The 22,447-nt window shown below is 36.1% G+C and overlaps 1 long non-coding RNA gene across 1 annotated transcript in view; it reads left to right on the plus strand.

Annotated features, from left to right (window-relative positions):
* Positions 1-761: 761 nt before the first annotated feature.
* LOC138849316 (uncharacterized) overlaps positions 762-22,447 on the plus strand; it is a 38,305-nt gene continuing 16,619 nt past the window's right edge. The window contains exon 1 of the long non-coding RNA XR_011387999.1: positions 762-922. This is a non-coding gene — a long non-coding RNA (uncharacterized lncRNA). The remainder of the gene's footprint in view (positions 923-22,447) is intronic.

A 22,447-nucleotide genomic window follows, 5' to 3' on the forward strand; every position in this document is an offset into this window, starting at 1 on the left:
ATGGAGTGTACATGAATGTGAAGGGTAAAGTAGAGTAATACCGACAGTATGGCAGAGAAGCAGTGTAAGAAGATCATCATGATCAAGCTGAGAGGATGCTGGAAGAGTCAGTAAAGCAAAATAGTAAATACAAAGACACAAATCATACTTAGCCAGAATGTGGTGACAGAGTGCACAGGTCACAGAGACAAATTGGATAAAATGAATAAACGCTAGAACGACTCCCAGATTTTTATTCTTGGCCAATTGCGTAAATGCTGGTGCTACAAATGAAAAAATAAGGAATAGACCTGTTTCCCCAGGAGTTAGAATCCTGTAATTTTCTGTCTGACAGTTTCTTGTGCATCCTTTAGATATACCTGTGCCTACTGAACCATTGTGACAACAGTAACTATTCATCAGAAATTTATTCAAGACAGAAAAGCCTCTCTTTTTAAACCTTTGTGCAACCACAGAATAATGGTATCCCTTTTTGCAGGCAGGCAAGAAAGGATCTTCCTTCATCCCAGTCTTTGTAAAGTCTCTGAAAGAATTTAGTCTCATGGATTGTCTTTTCTGCCACTGGGTCAGAAAATCCAGCAAGTTGCTTTGAAAACACTTGGCACTTTTTTGTGAGACAGTCACATTGTTTCGTAGACATTATCTCACCAATAGTCATTTCATCCTGGTGAGGTGGGCCAAGGAACGATTTATTCCTATCTTTAAAGGGTAAAGAGGTTAAATGACTCATCTGGGGAACTGGAAATAGAAGCTCTGTCATTGGAATCAGCTCTGTGTATAAGAGCAGCTGCCAAACGCCTCCACAAATGGGTGCAAGTTAAAGGTTATTGATATTTCACAAGAGTAGAGTTGTTGAAGGAATCATTTACTGGTAAACAAAGAGCTTACAAGTGGAAGGGGAAATGCTGATTGTTTTGTGAAGGTAGGCCGTTTATTCTGTTTCTTTTTGTGAGATTTCCTCTGAACCATAGCACTCTGTAAATAAGAAATTGACTATGAATCTCAGTATCATTGGAATACCCAAAGCTTGTAGGCATCATTGTTTCCTGGAATTAAAGTATTTTATCTCATATATTATCTCATATCAATTCTTATGTATTATCCATACATTTACTACCCATTATAAGAAATTTGAGTAGTGCAAGTGATGTAATGATTTTATATAATCTAAATGTTCCTATCAAGGAAAATCACCTTAAGACTGAATTCTGTTTTTACATCTTTATTATGCTTTGGTAAATTCTGGAATGCAAAAGTGTAAATCCTGATCTTAACTAAGGAGTTCTCCATTTTGGGGGAAAGATATCAAATGATCCCTTTCTCTTCCTTGAAATATGTTTAGAACATGGTTTTCAGGACACTACGTTTGTTTGATTGTCTTTATTTCTGGCCATTCATTCTTAGTTTGTGTGCTAATTTTTCTTCAGTCTAAGCCTTGGGATCTGAAAATCTAATCCTTGGGATGTTCTAATGCTTAATCCTCAGATCCCTTCTGTTTTATGCACACTCAGTCTTTAACTGATTTAATCTGAACTCTTGTATTCTCCTATAGATCCACTCTGTTCTACCCACACTGACTTCCTGCCCTCACTAGGAAAACATGGACTTTGCACTTGTTCTATATTTTTTTGCCCATGATTTCCAGAAATTCATTCCCCAAAATTATTTCCTGATCCCAATCAGGCCTTTTCCAATTTGTTAAATCAACCACTTTATGCTACTTATCCCATCTCACATCCTACAACACAATCTTCATTCCCAGGTTAAACTTTTTCTCCATTTAAGTTATTGTTATTTAACACACAATACATACATTTCATTGATTATATATTTTCTATATCCCTAGGGTAGGTAAACTTTATAAGCATAATGAAACTGCTCTGTAATATGATGAACACACAGGGTTTTATCAGTTATATAGCCCATGACACGATAAGTATTTTTAAATGAGTGAAGGGAAGCTAAATTGATGATTAATTCTATCACTAAAAGTTCACAGTGATTAATGTTTGTTTCAGTGATTATTGTGCCACTTGAGATGCCAATATCCCATATCTATGTGCCTACATTCAGGTCCTAGCTCCATTTTCCATCCAACTCCCTTCTGATGTGCAGTCTGAGAGGCAGTTCTTGATGGCTCAGGTATTTGGATTCCTATCATCTAAATGTGAGACTCAGATGGAATTCCTTGTACCTGACCCAGTCATAGTAGTTTAGTGGTTTGGGGAAATTGGAGCTTGAAAGCTTGAAGAAGTAGGTGGGAAATCTCTGTGTGTGTGTGTGTGTGTGTGTGTGTGTGTATGTTCTGCATTTCAAGTAAAATAAGTAAATAAAATTTCAATTTTAAAAAATTAAAAATAATTTTTACAAAACATGTTTATCTAAATTTAAGCAATCTCATCATGAAAAATGCTTGCTAGCTATTATAGACCAACTTAAAGTTGTGTCTTCCTTGTCTATTGATTTGAACCACCTGAAGTTGTCAAAAATTGACTTCCTTTGTACTATGAGAACTTCAGTTTCAGATGGTTTAACATAGATGTAACATTAGATCTTAGGGAAATAAAAATGCACAGCAATCTAGATATTTAGCCTTTGAATAAAATTATTCTGTTTCTTACTCAATGATGACTATTTCCTACTTTAACTTCTGGCTGTTTCTAAATATAGTTCTCAAACTAAGAAAAGTACAAACCAAATAAATATGCTTTATTTACATTAAGAAAAACAAAAGCCTACCAGTTACCCAGAATCCCACCATGTGTGCTATAACCTTATCTCTGCAGCTATGTGAAGATTAAATGCTGACATGCAGTTCAGTTGTCCAGTGGAGAAAAGTCTATCTCTGGATTCAGCTGTCAAACAATCAATATCCAGTGTATAAGAGACTCAACTACTAAATAAAAACCAACGCACCTAAGTAATAGGAATAGGATCTCAAAGGACATTTTTCCAAAAAAGAAATACAGATGGTAAAAAAAAAATGTGTAGAAAAAATGCTATCACCAGCCATCAGGGAAATGCAAATCAAGACCAGAATCAGATATCATCTCACTCCAGTTATGATTATCCAAAAGACAAACAATAATAAATGCTGATGAGGATGTAGAGAAAAAAACTTTTATATATTGCTGGTGGAAGTGCAAATTAGTAGAGCTACAATGAAGAACGTTATGGAGGTACCTCATAAAACAAAAACAGACTTTCCATATAGCCCAGATATCCTAGGTCTGGGTATGTCTGAAAAAAATGAAATCAGTTTATGAAACAGATGAATGAACTCCCATGTTCATTCAAACACTATTCACAGTTAACATTATGTGGATCAGTGTCCATTGATGGGCTGAATGCTAAAGAAAATGTGATATACATATATCTATATCATATATAATGTAAATGCTGTATTTGTATTACATAATCTGTCTATAAATAATTCAACCATTAAAAGAATAAAGTCTTGACATTTGCAGCAAATTGGATGGAAATGGAGATCATTGTGTTCAATGAAATAAGCTTGTAACAGAAAGGCAAACATCACATATTTTCTCTCATGCTTGGAAATTAGAAAACACAATTCTAAAATAGTGTATACTAGGGTCTAGGAAGAGTGGGGCTGGGATTAGATAATGACTATTAAAACCCAGTGCTTTGAAAGTAATGATTCATTGTGATTTTCAGAACAAAGTGATGATTATGACTCATGAAGATATGCTATAATATGTGCATAAAGAACTAGAGGAATGGCACATACCAAACACAGAGGACAGATAAGTGGAAAAGCATGTTGCCTGGCATGCTTAGTTTAAGCAATATATATGTCCAAGTATTGCATCATACTCCTTAAAAATGTACAAGTATTATGTGATGGGGATTTTGTGTAGCTTGGGTCACCTACATCCCGTATTGGAGTGCCTGCCTGTTTTGAGTTCAGGCTAATCTGCCTTTATTCAATTTTCTGTTATAGTGTACCCTGAGAGGCAGCAGATGATGGTCCAAGTATCTGGACCCTTGCCACCCATGTGACAGATCTGAATGGAGTTCCTGGCTCCTGGACCTAACCTGGTCTAACCCTCGGTGTTGTACACGTTTAAGGAGTAAGCCAGTAGACGGAAGATCTCTGTTTCTCCCTGTTGCTCTGTCTCTCTTCCTTTCATAGAGAAAGAAAATAAGTAAAAAAGTAGAGATATCACATTTTCATCCAAATCTTTAAAAACTGACATGTAAATTAACAAGTAAATTAAAAGTAAATATAAATTCCAAGGAGTGGGATGGCTGGGTTGAATGGTAGGGTTATATTCTGGTTTCTGAGGAATCTCCAGACAGACTTCCATAGTGGCTTGACCAGTTTGCATTCCCACCAACAGTGGGTTAGTGTCCCTTTTTCCCCAGATCCTCGCCAGCATCTGTTGTTGGTAGATTTCTGCATGTGAGCCATTCTCACCGGGGTGAGGTGAAACATCGCTGTGGTTCTGATTTGCATTTCCCAGATTGCTAATGATCTTGAACATTGTTGAACATTTTGAAAAATGTCTATTGAGGTCCTTGGACCATCTCTTAAGTGGGTTGTTTGTTTTGTTGTTGTGGAATTTCTTGATCTCTTTGCAGATTTTGGTTATTAATCCTTTATCTGTAGCATAGTTTGCGAAATTTTTTCCCATTCTGTCGGTTGCCTCTTCACTCTCCTGACTGTTTCTTTTGCAGTACAGAAAATTCTCAATTTGATGCACTCCCAATAGTTAATTTTGGTTTGACTGCCTGCGCCTTCAGGGTCTTTTCCAGGAAGTCTTTGCCAGTGCCAATATCTTGCATGGTTTCTGAATGTTCTCTAGTAATTTGATGGTGTCGAATCGTAGATTTAGGTCTTTAATCCACGTTGAGTGGATTTTTGTGTAAGGTGTAAGGTAGGGGTCTTGCTTCATGCTTCTGCACGTGGAGATCCAGTTTTCCCAGCACAATTTATTGAATAGGCTGTCCTTACTCCAGGGATTGGTTTTAGATCCTTGATCAAATATAAGTTGGCTGTAGATGTTTGGATTGATTTCTGGTGTTTCAATTCTGTTCCATTGGTCTATCCATCAGTTTCTGTACCAGTACCATGCTGTTTTGATTACAACTGCCCTGTAGTATGTCCTGAAATCTGGTATTGTGATGCCTCCAGCTTTGTTTTTGTTGTACAAGATTGCTTTAGCTATTTGAGGTCTCTTGTGCCTCCATATAAATTTCAGCATCATTTTTACTAGATCTGAGAAGAATGTCTTTGGTATCTTGATTGGAATTGCATTGAATCTATAAATTGCTTTTGGGAGAATGGACATTTTGATGATGTTGATTCTTCCAATCCATGAGCATGGAAGATTTTTCCATTTCTTGGTATCCTCTTCTATTTCTTTCTTTAAGGTTTTGTAATTCTCACCGTAGAGATCTTAAACGTCCTTGGTTAAGTTTATTCCAAGGTATTTGATTGTTTTTGTACCTATTGTGAATGGGATTGATCTTAGCAATTCTTCCTCAGGCATGGCCTTGCCTATGTATACAAAGGCTGTTGATTTTTGTGCATTGATTTTATATCCTGCTACTTTGCCAAACTCTTCTATGAGTTCCAATAGTCTCTTGGTAGTGTTCTTTGGATCCTCTAAATAAAGAATCATATCATACCCATCAACAGTAGACTGGATAAAGAAATTATGGGGTATGTACTCTATATAATACTATAAAGCAGTAAAAAACAATGAAATCCGGTCATTTGCAACAAAATGGAAGAATCTGCAAAAAAATTTTGCTGAGTGAAATAAGTCAGTCCAAAAGGGACAAATATCATATCATATGTTCTCCCTGATCGTTGACAACTAACCGAGGACCAAAAAGGAAATCTCTTAAAGTGAAATGAACACTATGAGAAACGGTGACTTGATCAGCCCTTGCCCTGACTGTTGATGAACAACTTAATACATTATCCCTCTTAGTATTTTTTTGTTTGTTCTACTTAATACTTTTGGTTGAATTCTGTAATTAATACACAGTTCTTACTCAATGTAAGTAAGTGTTGAAGCTTAACTGAAAAGTGATCGCTGTTAAATATAAGAGTGGGAATAAGAGAGGGAAGAGATGTACAATTTGGGACATGCTCAAGCTGACTTACCTCAAATGGTAGAGTTAGAAACGTGCCAGGGGATTCCAACTCAATCCCGTCAAGGTGGCATGTACCAATGCATCTCACTAGTCCAAGTGATCAATTTCTGTTCACAATTTATCATAATGATGGACTAAGAGTCAAAGGGATCACATAAACAAGAATAGTGTCTGCAAATACTAACCGATAGAATAAAAAAGGGAGAGAACGATCCCACTCGGGAAGCGAGATACACAGCAGACTCATAGAATGGCAGATGTCCTAAAAAGCACTCTGGCCTCAGAATCAGCACTTAAGGCATGTGGATCTGGCTGAAAAGCCCATGAGAGTATTTCAGGCATGGAAAGCCAAGACACTCTGGGGAAAAAAAAATGACCTAAATGAAAGATCTCTGTGAGTGAGATCCCAGTGGAAAGAACAGGTCATCAAAGAAGGAAGTACCTTTCTCTGAAGGGAGGAAAGAACTTCTACTTTGACTATGACCTTGTCTAAACAAGATAAGAGTCGGAGAACTCAAAAGGCTTCCATAGCCTTGGCAACTCATGACTGGAGCATAGGGTGATTACTGAGGCCATAAACAAGAGTGTCAATTTGTTATGTCAACAACAGGAGTCACTGTGCACTTACTCCTCATGTAGGATCTCTGTCCTTTATGTGCTGTACATTGTGAATTAATGCTATAACTAGTACTCTAGTACTCAAACAGTATTTTTCACTCTGTGTTTCTATGTGGGTGCAAACTGTTGAAATCTTTACTTAATATATGCTAAACTGATCTTCTGTATATAAAGAGAATTGAAAATGAATCTTGATGTGAATGGAGGGGAGAGGGATCGGGAAAGGGGAGGGTTGAGGGTGGGAGGGAAGTTATGGAGGGGGAGACATTGTAATCTATAAGCTGTACTTTGGAAATTTATATTCATTAAATAAAAGTTAAAAAAAAAACGTTTACAGAAATGAAGAGGAAAATGGACAGTAAAAAAAGTAAATATAAAAAGATGTCTAATTAAGTTTCTTTTTTCTTAGTGTAGAAACACAAAGAAAAATCAATCAGGTCTATTGAACATTTTTAGATACTGAATCAAGTTTTTGCCTTTTATGTTGTATCTTCATATGTTTAAGTAGTCTTCCCCTGACAAATGTAACTATTCAGATTTTGAAAAATTTGTATCTAGCTCTTTTTTACAAAATAGAAAGGGAAGAATAGAATAAGAGAGAAAAAGAGCGAACAAAATACATGTACTTATTTTCTCTCAAATGGAAAATAATTTTCAGTGCATTTGGAACACATTAAAACACAAAAGGCCAAGCATGTGTCCATATTTATCTCGGTATTAATTCTTGATTTATTTAGCAATTGACTCTGTTTAACTTATTTAGTATATATCTTCCAGGTAACAAAAGTCTTAAAATATGTTCCAATCGATGAAATTTGAAGCTTACAGTAGACATTGGGATGTGGAGCAGGAGAATATGCCTTTGGGATTGGGAGAGGCAAGTTCAGGTGAAATGCTAAATGCCTAGGAAGAAAAGAAACTAGCTAACTTGTTGATCACCTGTAAGGCCACCATCATTGTGCTAGAACTTAACCACAACATCTACGCAATGAAAGATTTTTCATCTTAATTCACACAAATAATTAGGAGCAATATACTTGTGCAAGCTAGCATGCATTTTGCTTATGGAATTTACTTCACTGGAAAATGATGAGATAGCTTAAGACATTATGATTAGTAAGCAAAAGAGCTAGCAGTTGGACTCAGTTTTGCTTATTAACTTTTTGATCCATCAGTGAAGGATGCGGCAATTCCTTAAGTATAGGAATCAGGTTAATAATCATGTAAGTACTTTTCAAGGTTTTATCTCTTAATCACAAGGATTTGGTACAACTAGATGCTGAAAAATGTGGCCAAATTTTAAGATTTTCATCGTTTCTTCTTCAAGAAGAATTGGAATGGTTATGGAGCACCTAAAAGCGGTTTTACTCTAAAGCCTCAACATTTGTATTGTGATATGATCTCCTTATGCAGTGTCTTTATGTAATTGAAAATTAAACTTTCCTTTTTTCTTTTTCTTTTTTTTTCATTTGACAGATAGAATTATAGACAGTAAGAGAGAGAGGCAGAGAGAGAGAGAGGTCTTCCTTCCATTGGTTCACTCCCCAGAAGGCAGCTATGGCCAGCGCTGCGCAGATCCGAAGCCAGGAGCCAGGTGCTTCTCCTGGTCTCCCATGTGGGTGCAGGAGCCCAAACACTTGGGCCATCCTCCACTGCACTCCCGGGCCACAGCAGAGAGATGGACTGGAAGAGGAGCAACCAGGACCAGAACCCGGCGCCCACATGGGATGCCGGTGCCGCAGGTGGAGGATTAACCAAGTGAGCCACGGCACTGGCCCCATTTTTTTTTTTTTTATTTGACAGGTAGATTTATAGACAGTGAGAGACAAAAACTTTCCCTTTTTTCTAGACTATACTAGAAGCTTCTTCAATAATCATTTCTGTAGTTGACAAACTTCAGAAACTTTTATTTCATTAATTCAATAATGGACCTTTTTAGTCCAAGCTAATTCTGTCACCTCAAAAGGATGCTGCAAACCAAACACGAGGAGAATCACTTCTTAAGTGTTCCCTACATCATTCCAAGACTTTTATACATTTTAAATGCATAAATTATCTTTAGTTGTTTAAGGACCCATGACTATTTTCCAAATCTATTTTTAACAACATATCAATTTATCCTGAACAAATAAATTATTCACATGTTAAATATTAAATGTTTAAAATGCAAGTATATGCTTCCACTATTAAAAGCATTTCATATACTTACTCCATTATTGCTGTTGTCATAAACATAGAATTTTCTGCTGCGAGATACATGACTAACTTTATAAGGTTAAATTTTCTTTTTTTAATTATATTTGGTATGCTTAGCAACATTTCTTTTATGATGGCTGAATAACTTTCTATCTCCAACATTTTAGTTAAGCAGGAAGAATAAGTTCAAGAGATATATTGTACAGTATGGTGATGATATGTAGCTTGTTACAATTTAGTCTATACTTGAAACCTGTTAAGAAATTAGATTTTAAGTGCTTTTACTCCCCCCTAATAACAAATATATGAAATGATGGTTAAGGTATATAACATTGATTTAGCTATTCCACAACATCTACATGTATCAAAACACAATGTTGTATTCCACAAGCATATACTTTTATAATTAGCAATAATTAGAAAGTATATTCTTAAAAAAGGAAGATGTCTTATCCTAATCCTGGAAATCTAGGACTAGGATGCCATATCAATCCAGGATTATCCTATGCTTTATGACATAGATGACATTAGGAGAGGGAAGTTACCTTGGTTGTCTAAATAGGTCTAGTGTAATCACATATGCCCTTAAGAGCAGAGAACTTTGACTGACTAGCAGCATAAGAGAAAGTCAGGAGTTTTAAAGCTTCAGAGAAACTCATTGCATTGTTGTGACTTTGAAGATGAAAGAGGTTACATAAAAAGAAATGAAGATGTCTTTAAGGACCCAAGGGACACCACCAACTAAGAGCCAACAAAGAAATAGGAACCTCAATTCTATAATCCAAATAACTGAATTCAGCCAAACACTGAAGTGGGGATGAAAAAGTGTTGTTCCCAGGAGACTCAAGATAAGAGCCCAGCCTGATTACAGTCTTTTGATACCCAGAGTACAGACTCATCAAAGCCTCCCTGGGTTTCTCATTTATAGCACTGGGAGATAATATAGGAGAATTGTTTTAAATCACTAGGTTTATCATATTTTTTTTCTTTTCTTCTTTTTTAATCTAGAAAGCTAATAGGACTGGCTGCTGACTAGTGTGCCTCGTCAATATTTTAAAAGCTGTTGTTGAGTAATGGTGCCCTTCAGTGCCGTGAAATAGATCTTACAATGCTGTGTGCATTTCCAGGAATGCTCTTATAATAATATGCATAGGGAAGAGGCCAGCTTTGTGGCAGGCTAAACCACCTCCTGCAATGACAACATTCCTTAGGACTCAAACCTGGATGCTGCATTTCTGATCCACCTCCCTGCTAATGCACCTGGGAAAGCAGCAGAAGATGGTCCAAGCACTTGGGTCCTGGCACCCACATGGGAAACCAGAGAATCTCCAGGGATTCTGGCTTCAGCCTCGCCCATTGGTGAGCTTATCCTAATGCAGTTAACACTGCGCTCTTTCATGACTCAAATATATCAAGAGATTATTTCTGACAGTTTCAGGACAAACTACTGCAGTACCTGGTTTCTATGAATCTCTTAGTCCATGTTTTTTGAGCAAATCAATTTCAGAGGGCAAATACCAGTAGTTTTTGGCAAAAAAAAAAAAAAAAAAAAAAAAAAAAACAAAAAAAAAAACAAAACTCCCAAGATAACATTTTCAAATTTCTGACATTCTGGGAGAGTAAAGGGATAATCTGTGTTCCTGCTGGTTGTCCACTTCCTCTTTGATTGTCTGGTCTGCTTGGCTTCTTTATCTTTTCTGTCTCACTTGTCGCCAGTGATGCAATGCCTCACGGCCATTTTCTTCCCTCTCCACACTTTCATTTTGATGGATGCTTAAGAAACATTAGTTTCCTCTCTCTTTGTCATGCATCTTAAATAAATGGAGGAAGAAACTCGTATTAAATTCAACAATACTCTTAATGTCATTTACTGAGAGCCTCCTATATTCACTACGATGTATACATAAATGTGATTTCAATACATTCCAAAGAAGCCATTAGTAAACCTTGTTAGTCTGTCCTGTCAAGGAGAAAGTTGGTTTGGAGGGATTAAGCAATTCTTCCGGAAGGCATATGGCTCTTGAGTGGCAGAACCAGGTTTCCAAATAAAGTAGGTAGAACGTCAAAATCATCTTTTAATCAAAATATGCTTTCTTCCTAGAGTGATCTACTATCATCCATTTTAAAATCCCATTTATTAGTGTGCTTTTATCACAAAAAATTAAGAGAAAAAATTGACTCCTTTCTGTCGACCATAATACTCTAATTTATGTTTCTCTTTTTTTATTTATTGGAAAGGCATGGCAACATAGAGAGACACAGACAAAGAGATATCTTCCATGTACTGATTTATTTCACAAATGACCAAAACAGGCAAAGACACAAGCACAGAACTCTATCTGTGTCTCCCAAGTGGGTAGCAGATATCCAAGTACTTGAATCAAAATTTTAAAAATTGCTGATGTGGTTTGAAATTTAGAACTTGATCTGTTGTTTGACAAAATTATAGAACTGTAAGGAATTATACTAAATTATAGCAAGTGATGTAAACCAGGAACAAATGTTGTATAATGTCACTAGTATGTGGAAGATAAAAATGTCCATTTCATAGAAACAGATAGTAGAAAGAAAGCTAAGACAAATTGGGACAGATGGTGATGTTGGGAAAAGAAAGATGTTGATCAAAAAGTGTAGAGTTTCAGTTAGGCTGAGGAAATGCTTTCATGATGGATTACAGTACATGGTGACCACAGTTAATAATATGTTGTATATTTTACAATTGCTAAATTAAATTACGATATTCTCAAAATAAAGTGATAAATTGGTGAGATGATTGATGTTAATTAGTTTGAATGAATCTTTCTATGTATATATGGATCAAAACATATTTTATCCCATAAGATATACAATATTATGATTTATCAATTAAAACAATCATTTAAAAAAGAAATTTAGAACTTGATTTAAGACAACACAAATAGTTTCAAATGTCATGATTAAAATTTATTGGTTTTGCAGCTATGTAACAGTACCTAAGGTATTCCATATCTCAGTTTATACATTCTTAGAATGATCTGAGTAATGACATCTAATTTATAGCTGTTATTAAGCATGCTTACTGGCAGTGGGAATTAGGATATGAAAGTAGTATTTTTGCTGACATTTTTGTGTGTGCCTACAAGAGTTAATGAAAATTAATGTTCTTAATAAAGAAAAACTGAGACACTAGGAGAATCTTGCTGATTGATTGATTGCTACACTTAAGGTGACTTTTCAAAGAAGTGCCTAATTAATTTAGTTAATGAGCTGAACAATACTAGATGTCACAGGAGGTGAAGTGGAATGGGAATTCTGAGTTGACATCATCCATTGTTTGCTCCATAGCTCCTTGACTTTGCTTTCATGTATTCTACTTTAAATCAATTTGTCTCCTCTTATTTTCTTTCAGAAAAAAAGAATCTTGCTCATAGCTGCGATCTAAACAATTAATGATATGAAATATTTATTCCATGACCTATGACATCTTTTTCCACATCTCAACTTCTCTGTGTTTTTCAAACTTCCTTGACACACCATTAAACGTATACATATTTATGCACATACATGAATGCATACATATAAATCTTCCTGTTGTCAAATGTGTTGCAACTACTAATAATTATAAGTTATGCCAGTCTTATTTTGGATCTTTAGACAAAATACAAGACATATTTATGACATATACATATTTAAAGAACATACTTATTGTGTGTCTGAAAATCAAATTGAAATGGGTGTTCTCTATTTTTAAAGTAAAATCTGGCAACCCTAGCCTCATCTTATAGAAATGGAACCAATTACTGCAAACGTGTTCATTTGTTTGATCTTTACTGATCAACGGTACTATGAGAGAAGTGCAGTTATTACCTACATTTTATAAATGAGGCTTGTAAGTGTTGAGGAAAAAGATTATGGACATGCAGCTACTTGAGAACAGTTCAGAAAACAAAATGTTATTCATAAGAACAGACTAGAGGAGTGATTCTTCGGGTGTTCACTATAATTGCCTGCTACATTTAGCAATTTCTCTTCAACTTTTATCTTTAGAAATATGAGAACATGCATGATAAAAGAAAATAAAAAATATAAACTCTAGGTGTTAAAGCAGCATGAAAGTTAATTTACAGGGTTGTGTTGTTATATAGCGAGTAAAAACGCCACCTGACACTGGCATTTCATATGGACTTCTGTTCACGTCCTGGATGCACCACTACTGATCCAGCTTCCCATTATTGGCCTGGGGGAAACAGAGGAGGATGCCCCAATTCCTTGGGCCACTGTCACCTTTGTGGGATACCCAGATGAAGATCATGGTTCCTAGCTTCAGCCAGAGTTGTTGCCATATGTGAAGTAAACCAGGAAATGAAAGATTCTCTCTGTCTCCCCTCCTGTAACTCTGAATTTCAAACAAATAAATAAATATTTTTAAAAAGAAGGTTAATTTGTATTTTATAGTATTTTTCAAAATTTATTTGCATTCTTAATTTCAAAATAACTTGGACATAAAAAATTGCAAAATGTTACAAATAATTTCTGTATTACATCTTATCCAGTTCCTCCAAATACTGTATTATATAATTACATGAAAATCATCAAAAATAGGAAATTAGCATTCATACAAATTATTTCATTTTATCAATTGTCATACCTATATCTATTTTTAGGGGAGAAGGGATTCAATACAGAGTCACATTTTACTTAAGTTGTCTTGTCTCCTGAATCTCTTCAATTTTGAGGAGTTCCTGTGTGTGTGTGTGTGTGTGTGTATTTCATGACCTTGGCACATTTGTAGAGTAATGATAGCTATTTCTTAAAGATATCCATAATATAAATAAGTATTTATGATCTCACTCTTTTATAAACAAGTAAAAGGGAAATAATCTGTTTAATAGTATATTTCAAAATAAATTAAGAATCAGAGGTTGAAATAGAAATTTGCATTTGGTAATATCATTAATTCAGATAGATAATTATCAATAAATCCTAAAATTAATTCTTGCCAAAAACACATAACCTGAATTTGGTCATGAAGAAGCATATTGTACATAATAATTAATTTACTTTTAAAATCACTTACTTATAAATCACTATGTACTTTATAAATCTTTCTTTAAATTTTAAAAGCATTTCAAAATTGCAAAGTAAAAAAATAGTTATGCATACAACATCACGATTAAGCGGATGCAAACATTTTCTCCAATTTTTGTTGACATCTTTATAGTGAAAATAAAAGTTTGAAAAGTTTTAATCCCCGTTTATTTCTTTCTCTTCTTGAGACTTTATCTTCATCTTAAATTTGATGTGCATCAGTCTCATAAATCACACATAGCACAGTAGGCTGGCTAATGATCCAGCAAATATCACAACCTGATTCTCGGAACCTGTATGTGTTATTACAAGGCAAAAGCAAGTTTTGCAAATGAAATTAAATAACATTTTATGACAGGAAGATTATTTTGTTGAGCCCAAAAAGTAACCACAAATGTCACTGTAAAAGGAATTCATAGCAGAGGATAAGGCAATGTGGCCACTGGAGCAGACACTTGAGTGACGTGACTGGGAGTCCAGGGATAAATGCCAGAAGCATTTAGAAGAGAAAGAGGCAAAGAACAGATTCTCCTTGAGGGTCTGGAAGAAACCATGTCTCTTGAGATCATGAGTACAGTCCCATTAAATTCATTTTGCATTTCTGACTTCCAGAACAGTAAGAGAATAAAATTTGTTTGCTGAACATGGCTGTTTATGTTAATTTTTTACAGTAGCAATTAGAAAACAATTGCATATACCAGTATTACAGGATTGTGTTAAGATTTGCACAAATCATACATCTAAGTAGTTTTTATAAACCTTTAAACCTAATATTGTATTTTTGAGATATATGTATGTTTGAACTGATAGAATCCATTCATTTTAATGACCATATTCCAGCTAATGAAGAGATTCTCTTAGTATGACTGTATAGCCCTGGTGCAAGAAAATGGTCCTGATTTACCATCACACTATCTTATCTCCTAATAGGCTAAGAAGTTTTGTTTTTCACAAAAAGTCCCCCTAATTCTTTTATTTTACCAAATTACTATTGCTAACTGTCTACCATACATGATTTTTCTCTTTAAAACAAGGTTGCTAGTGCATTTTCTTCCATTTTTTGCTATCACACACAGGAAGGTATTGAATGTTCTTTGACATGTTATCCAGGACACTTGTGCAGAATGTTTTAAGAATAGATCGTAACAAGCAGGATTGCTGGATGATATAAAAATGGGAACTGTTAGCTTTACAGTGTTACCAAATCTATTTATACTGTTTGCATGTGTGTTCATCAACATATTTTAGCAGATTGCATGATTGCTAGAGGCCAAACTCAAGCCAATGAGTGTGAGATTGTAATTGTATGACTCAGGGAAATATAATTTTCCCAAGATAAAATCCAAAATTATAATGGATTAAATAAAATGAAAATTTGTTTCTACTATTCAAAATAGAGTGGAAGTGGCTCAGAACTGAGAGATTAGTTTTGCCAGCATCCAACCCTCAATTTAAGGTCGTTCTAGTGCTTGCTATCTTCCAGATTGTTGACTAGGTTGGGGAATCAGAGAGATAAAATTTAAGGCGAGGGTCTTAGTTTTTAAGCAATGGAACAAAACGTGTACATTTCACTTTTCATACACTTTCAGCCAACCCATAGTTTTGCAGCTCAACTTACTGCAAAGGGAGAGTAAGAATGTTATATCTTGTTGTCTGACTAATCTTTGGTGTAACATTCCTTCTATGAGAAAGGAGAATATAGATACCAGAAATCAATAACTAGTATCTAACATAATCTGCCTCCTTGAATCCTAAGTAACCTATCATTTACTGAACACATTTCCCCTATATTTAACATGTGGGCTTTCTACCAAGATGGACAAATAAAACCCAACCAATTCTGCATCCTACTCACATTAAAGTTATTAGAAGGACATCTACATAAAAAGTTTAATCCTGTCCCATGTGTAACACTGGAGAAGAAGCATAAGTATAATAAAGAACCCTAAACAGAAAGAGAAGGAAGTCATGCAGCAATCGCTACTCCATTGCAATGAACCAACTCCAATGGACAGGAATTATTAAGCCCCCTGCCCTTGCAGTGGTGAAAATAATGCCTTGATTTAATATTTTCCTAATCCCACCACACACCTCTCCTTCAAGTCTAGATGGTTCTAGAAAATTCCAGGATATTATGTACAAAATTTTAGTCATAGTTCTGAAAATTACAGATTTTCCGCACTTCATTTCCTTTCATTTAACTTCAGACTTCTCTGCTTTTTTCATTTTTCCCTCACCAATGACATCCATCAACAAGTACTCTGAAATATGAGTTATATGAGAAAGCATGTAGGAGCAGGCTCACACACACAGTCTGGCTAGAAATATCAACAAGAAGACTTCAAAAGAGATGCTTAGAGCTAATAGAATAGAGCTGACGGTATAGAAAAATAGTTAACTGTGGGGAGCAACTCGGACTAGACTAAGTTACTGGAATTAAGACTTATTCTATGCATCTGCTCTCCCACAATGTGGCACTGGGAGAGGAGAAAACAGCTTTTACACAGCTGCCTCCAGTTCAACCAATAAACAGCAGGACTTGCTCCTGATTGGAGGAGAGCAGCGTACTTGGCGTGTGGGTAGCAGAGTTGGGATTGGTGGAAGAGGACTATAAAGGAGGAGAGAGACAACATGCACCAGGAACATCTAAGGGGAACATCTATCTGAAGGAACACCTGTGCAGCCCCCGAGAGAGCCGGCCAGTGGTGTGCCGCTCCCCCGCGGAAGTGGGGAAAGTGGCCAGGGGGAACCGCCCTTCCACGGAGGTGGAAGGGACGGCAGCCAACCCGGGAAGAACCAGCAGCAAACCCGGGGAGGGCCGAGCATACAAAAGAACAGCGCAGGGTCCTGTGTCGTTCCTCCACGAAGACGGGGAGCGACAGTTAACATCAAACCATTTGCAGCCTTGGAGTTTAGAACTCTTAATCAGATGGTCATGAAATGATCTTTTCCCTATTTACAAAGTTCTGTATTTTTACTTTTAGTAATTACATAAGTTAATTGTAATCTAGGAGAAATTGGTATATAACAAAAGCTTCTAATAAGTTTTTCATTGGAAATTTTCACAAAATTAGAAGATTTAGAGGGACCTTATAGAGCTTTCTAAAAACCCAGTTGGTGGGCTGGCGCCGCGGCTCACTAGGCTAATCCTCCGCCTAGCGGCGCCGGCACACCGGGTTCTAGTCCTGGTCGGGGCGCCGGATTCTGTCCCGGTTGCCCCTCTTCCAGGCCAGCCCTCTGCTGTGGCCAGGGAGTGCAGTGGAGGATGGCCCAGGTGCTTGGGCCCTGTACCCCATGGGAGACCAGGAAAAGCACCTGGCTCCTGGCTCCTGCCATCGGATCAGCGCGGTGCGCCGGCCGGCCGCGGCGGCCATTGGAGGGTGAACCAACAGCAAAGGAAGACCTTTCTCTCTTTATCTTGATGGATATTTAAGTTGTTTTTGCATTAGCTGTTACACATATAAATTTATAAATCTTTTGTGGACATATGTGCTGATTCTATTAAATGTCTACCCAGGAGTAGTATTAGTTGGTTATTGAATCCATGTAAGTTTAACTTTAAACAAATAATGAATTCTCCTAAGTGTAAAATTTTATACCACCATATGTTGTATATAAAGGTTCCAGTTGTTCCATATTTTCATTAGCACTTGAATTTATAAGGTATTACATTTTAGACATTCTGAGAAACTGGTAACAGTATTCCTTTGAGATTTCACAGTTTGCATTTCGCAGATGGCTAGAGGTGCTTGTCACATTTTCATAAGCTCTATGTACACTTGGATATCTTTTATGAAGTGTTAGTTCAAGTCTTTAGGTACTATTTTATTGGATTATTTATCTTTTTCTGTTGTTTTATAGGGGGAATTATTTCATGAAAGAAACAAGCCATTTGTCTGATATATATATATATATATGTATAATGTGTATAATATGTAAGTAGGAAATATATCATTTCCACTTTGATGCTATTATTTGATGTTACATATATATGTATATATAGCCTTTATATATATATATATATATGTATATGTGTGTTAACTTATTAGCACATATGTATAGGCTTATTAACATGTCCTGCTTAAAAATGATTTCCTATACTAACTAATAAGGATATCTGCTAAAGTTTTCTTCAAGAATGTATGTATTGAAGGTTTCACATTTAACTCTATGTTCCAATTTGCATTAATTTTTGGTGGGATATCACGTGAAAGTTGAGTTATTTTCATATAGATACTAATTTGTTTCAGCAGCAGAGATTTTTATATAGATATTTTGAATAACCTGAATTTGTTTGCAAACATACTTTAAAAAGTAACATGACTGTATATATGTATATATACATAAGTATACATATGTATAATATGTACATATGGTTTTACATCTGTTCTCCATTCTGTTCCATTGATCTACTTGTTTGTGCATATTAATAATTCACTGCACTAAATTATAGTTGTTTTGTAGGTATATTTTACAGCATGGCAGTTGAAATATTGCACATTTTTAACTTCAATATTTCATTTCTATGTGCTGGTTAAATTCTGCTAAATATGTTTTGTGGCATCAGTTTGCTATTTAAAACAGATAACTTCAGGAAAAAAAGTCTTTAACTAGATCTCACCATTTATGATAAATTTACATGTCATAATTCTACCAAAGAGACACCCAGCAGCCTTGAGTATTGTGTACTTGTAGACAACCTGACTCTAATAACTGTGTCATTGCATTTCTCTACTGCACATAAACAATTTGACAGAACATCAGTACTCTCTGGTCATTCTCAGGCTGCAGTGGAGAGAGACCACCCTCTGTGTCTGAGCACAGACAAAAAAAGGTATAAAACAAACAAACAAAAATGACCAAAATCCACTCCTCCTAGTAAATATGAGTAAAACTTAAGACTTTATTAATTATATCTTTGGCCTTTCTCTTCCCTCTCACTTTCCCAATAAAAAAAAATTGTTTAGCTGTGAACATTTGATACAGCAGTTAAGACACCATTTGGTTGCTGACATCCCATATCAGAGAGCCTAGTCTTGGTTCTACTCCTGGATCCAGCTTCTTGCTAATGTGCACCCTGAGATGCACCAGGTGATGGCTCAAGTAAATGAAACCCTGAACCATGTGGGAGACAGAGTTTCCTGCTTCTAGTCTTGGCCTGATCCAGGTCTGGCTGCGGTGTGTAGATTGGAGATTCTCTCTCTCTCTCTCTCTCTCTCTCTCTCTCTCTCTCTCTCTCTGCTTTCCAAATAAATAAAATGACTTTAACTTCACAAATTTTAAAATTGTTTAGATATTTTACCAAAGAATTTATCCTCACTTTTGGGAAAAGATTCTGTGTTCAATTGAATTTCTATGAAAAATTTCTTCACTGGCACTTGGTTTCACTAGGGTCAGAATGCAAACTCTATCTCACTTGGACCTGGAAATAGTTCAGATTCCAGATACCTTCTTTGCCTCAAGTATCTCCATGGACATGTAGTTCAGGTTTCAGGGAAGCGCTGTGGAGCGTTTATGTACAGATTCTGAGGCTTGCTTTTCCTGCAGCTTCTTCCTCTCTGGAATTCTAGTACTTTATGACTTTCCTGCTGATCTGAAAATTCTTAATATGATCTTCTGACACGTAAGTACATAAAATTGTATTTTCATCAGCCTATCTTGAAGCAAAAAGCAATGGATATATAAATCTTATCCTATGCCTTTCTCATCTTCAAGAATAAATTCCCATTTAGTATTTTCCAACTTTTGGTCAATTTGTTTTTTAAAGGTCAAATTTTGGCCAGCACCATGGTTCAATAGGCTAATCCTCCGCCTACAGCGCCGGCACACCGGGTTCTAGTCTCGGTCGGGGCGCCGGATTCTGTCCAGGTTGCCCCTCTTCCAGACCAGCTCTCTACTGTGGTTGGGGAGTGCAGTGGAGGATGGCCCAAGGTCTTGGGCCCTGCACCTGCATGGGAGACCAGGAGAAGCACCTGGCTTTTGGATTTGGATCAGCACGGTGCGCGGGCCGCAGTGTGCCGGCTGCAGTGGCCATTAGAGGGTGAACCAATGGCAAAAGGAAGACCTTTCTCTCTCTCTCTCTCTCTCTCTCTCTCTCACTGTCCACTCTGCCTGTCAAAAAAAAAAAAAGGTCATATTTGTCAAACTTCATTTTTTTTATCTATGTGAGTGTTAATCTAACCAAATTAAACCAAATTATTCCACAATTACTGGAAGCTTATTTCTCATGGTTTGGATTGTGGTACCCGTCTACATATCCCACTGTGTTCAGTGTAATTCATCTGCCTGTGGACAGTCAGGGACTTACTGGAATCTATGTGGTTAAGGTTTATAGAAAAGTATAAAGTAGAAAATCAGAAAATCAATCTGTGTTCAATAATTTCACTAAAATCTATTTATTATCCATTCAAATACTTACTGTTCTTCTATTTTTCAGATTTTTATTAAAGGCTAGAAAGCATCAGTTAATTATATGTGGCTCCAACAACCAAGAATTTTTTCCTGTGTCTTTAATTTTAACTCATATCCTGATTTCCTGTCACCACAACCATGACACGTTTCGGAACTTATCTCAGAAAAATAAAATAGTTTCATTGTATCTACTATAGCAAGTAGATCAAGGGTGGGAAGCAGGGTTAAAAACAGGAGGAAGAAAGCAGCTTTCTAATTGAAGAATCTAGAAGCTTCTGAATATTGGATTTTTTGTGTTTTCCATGGACTGTTTAGAAAGGGAAAAGAAGAAGTTATTTCGTGAAAAATGAAGACTCTAAGGACCTTTAAATGCCCACAATTATTTACAGGAACAGAAATGTTCAAAAAAGTTCATATTAGTAATGGCAGCTCTAGAAAGCATAGAAATGTATGACATCTGCTGATGAAACCAGTGCCCTGTGGGTCAAATGAAATGAGATGCACTTTGACCTTTTAAAGTTGATGGCAGGAGAAACTGATCTACAGATATCTGGGTCTCATTTTATAAAAGAATATAAAAATAGCTTTTCTACTCTTTCGCTGTAGTTTCTCCGTGTTCACTGCAGACATAACCACACCAGCTCCAGTTAGTTTCTACAATTCAAGGGAAATATTATGGCATGCCTGCATAAATACAAAGACCACACAAATTATGATTAAAGATATCAGCCTTCAGGAAGTTTTTGGACCACTGAATATTTTTAATATGGGTAATTCAACATTAGCAGACAACAATTTAAACATGTAAAAAGCAATGGTTCTTTTCTTATGGGAGACAGGCTCTAAAATGACACCCAGTAATCCTTACCTCCTAGTACCCATTTCTTGTGTTGTTGTCTTCTCACTTTGAGTGTAAACTGGACTAGTGACTTCTAACCAATATAAGTAATGAGATGCTGCCTCTCAGTTTAGTTTTTTTAAAGTATGTCTTCTTCTTCTTTGTCTCTCTCTCTCTCTCTCTCTCTCTCTCATATCACGCTGATGGTAGACATCTAACAAATTGTTATCTAGTGTTTTAAGACATGTTTTATTGGGACAGTGTTATTAGGTCTCTGACCAAGGTCTAGCTAGTACTTGAAGACTGACATTAACCATATGAGTGTTTTTAGAAGCCAATCTTCCTATATTTACACATGGAGATGACTATAGCCTTGATAGACACCTTAATTTCAGTATTGTAACAAACATCTTTCTTTCTTTCTTCTCTCTTTATAATTTTTGAGAGAAAGACAGAGATGGGAGGGAAAGTGAGAGCGAGCAAGAGAGAGGGAGAGAGAGAGAATCTTCCACCTGCTGATTCAGTCTCTAGATGTTTGCAGTAGTCAGGGGTCTAGGCCACACTGAAGCCAGGAGTCTGGAATTCAGTCTAGGTCTCCAGAATAATAACTAAACCACACTCAATTTCCTGACTCAGAAACTCAGGCAATACACACTATTTTAAGGTACTGTATTTTGGAGCATTTACAAGATAGCAGTAAATAACAACTACACTGTGCAATTGATTAAGCATCTCCTAAGAGGTTTCTTTATTGAACAAAATAACTATTTTATCAGTTCAACATCATTTCTGTTATCCTGGGATCTGACTATTAAAACAGGGCTATATGCTTTTTGGGTGGAGGAGCTACAGCAGACAGGGGTAACAGTAATAAGGCAAATGCTCATACATTTAAAAATATGTATTAAATACTCAACAGTTTTCTAAAAATTACAAACAGCTCTCCAAAGGCATAATGACTTCTAAAAGGAATATTTCAGTCTAATAATGGGTACGTACCACTGCAGTTTAGCACCACGAATGTTACAATGAGATACAATAAGGAACTCTCCTTGAAAGAATGGTTGAGAAATTTCAAGGATTTAACCAAGAATCAGACAATGAAAGGTGTTCCACATATTGGAAACAATAACTTGATGTTGCAATATGAAGAAAGAAAGAAGAGAGAGAGAGAGAGAGAGAGAGGGG

Source organism: Oryctolagus cuniculus, chromosome 1 (genome assembly GCF_964237555.1).
Source record: "Oryctolagus cuniculus chromosome 1, mOryCun1.1, whole genome shotgun sequence".
NCBI classification, from domain to species: domain Eukaryota; kingdom Metazoa; phylum Chordata; class Mammalia; order Lagomorpha; family Leporidae; genus Oryctolagus; species Oryctolagus cuniculus.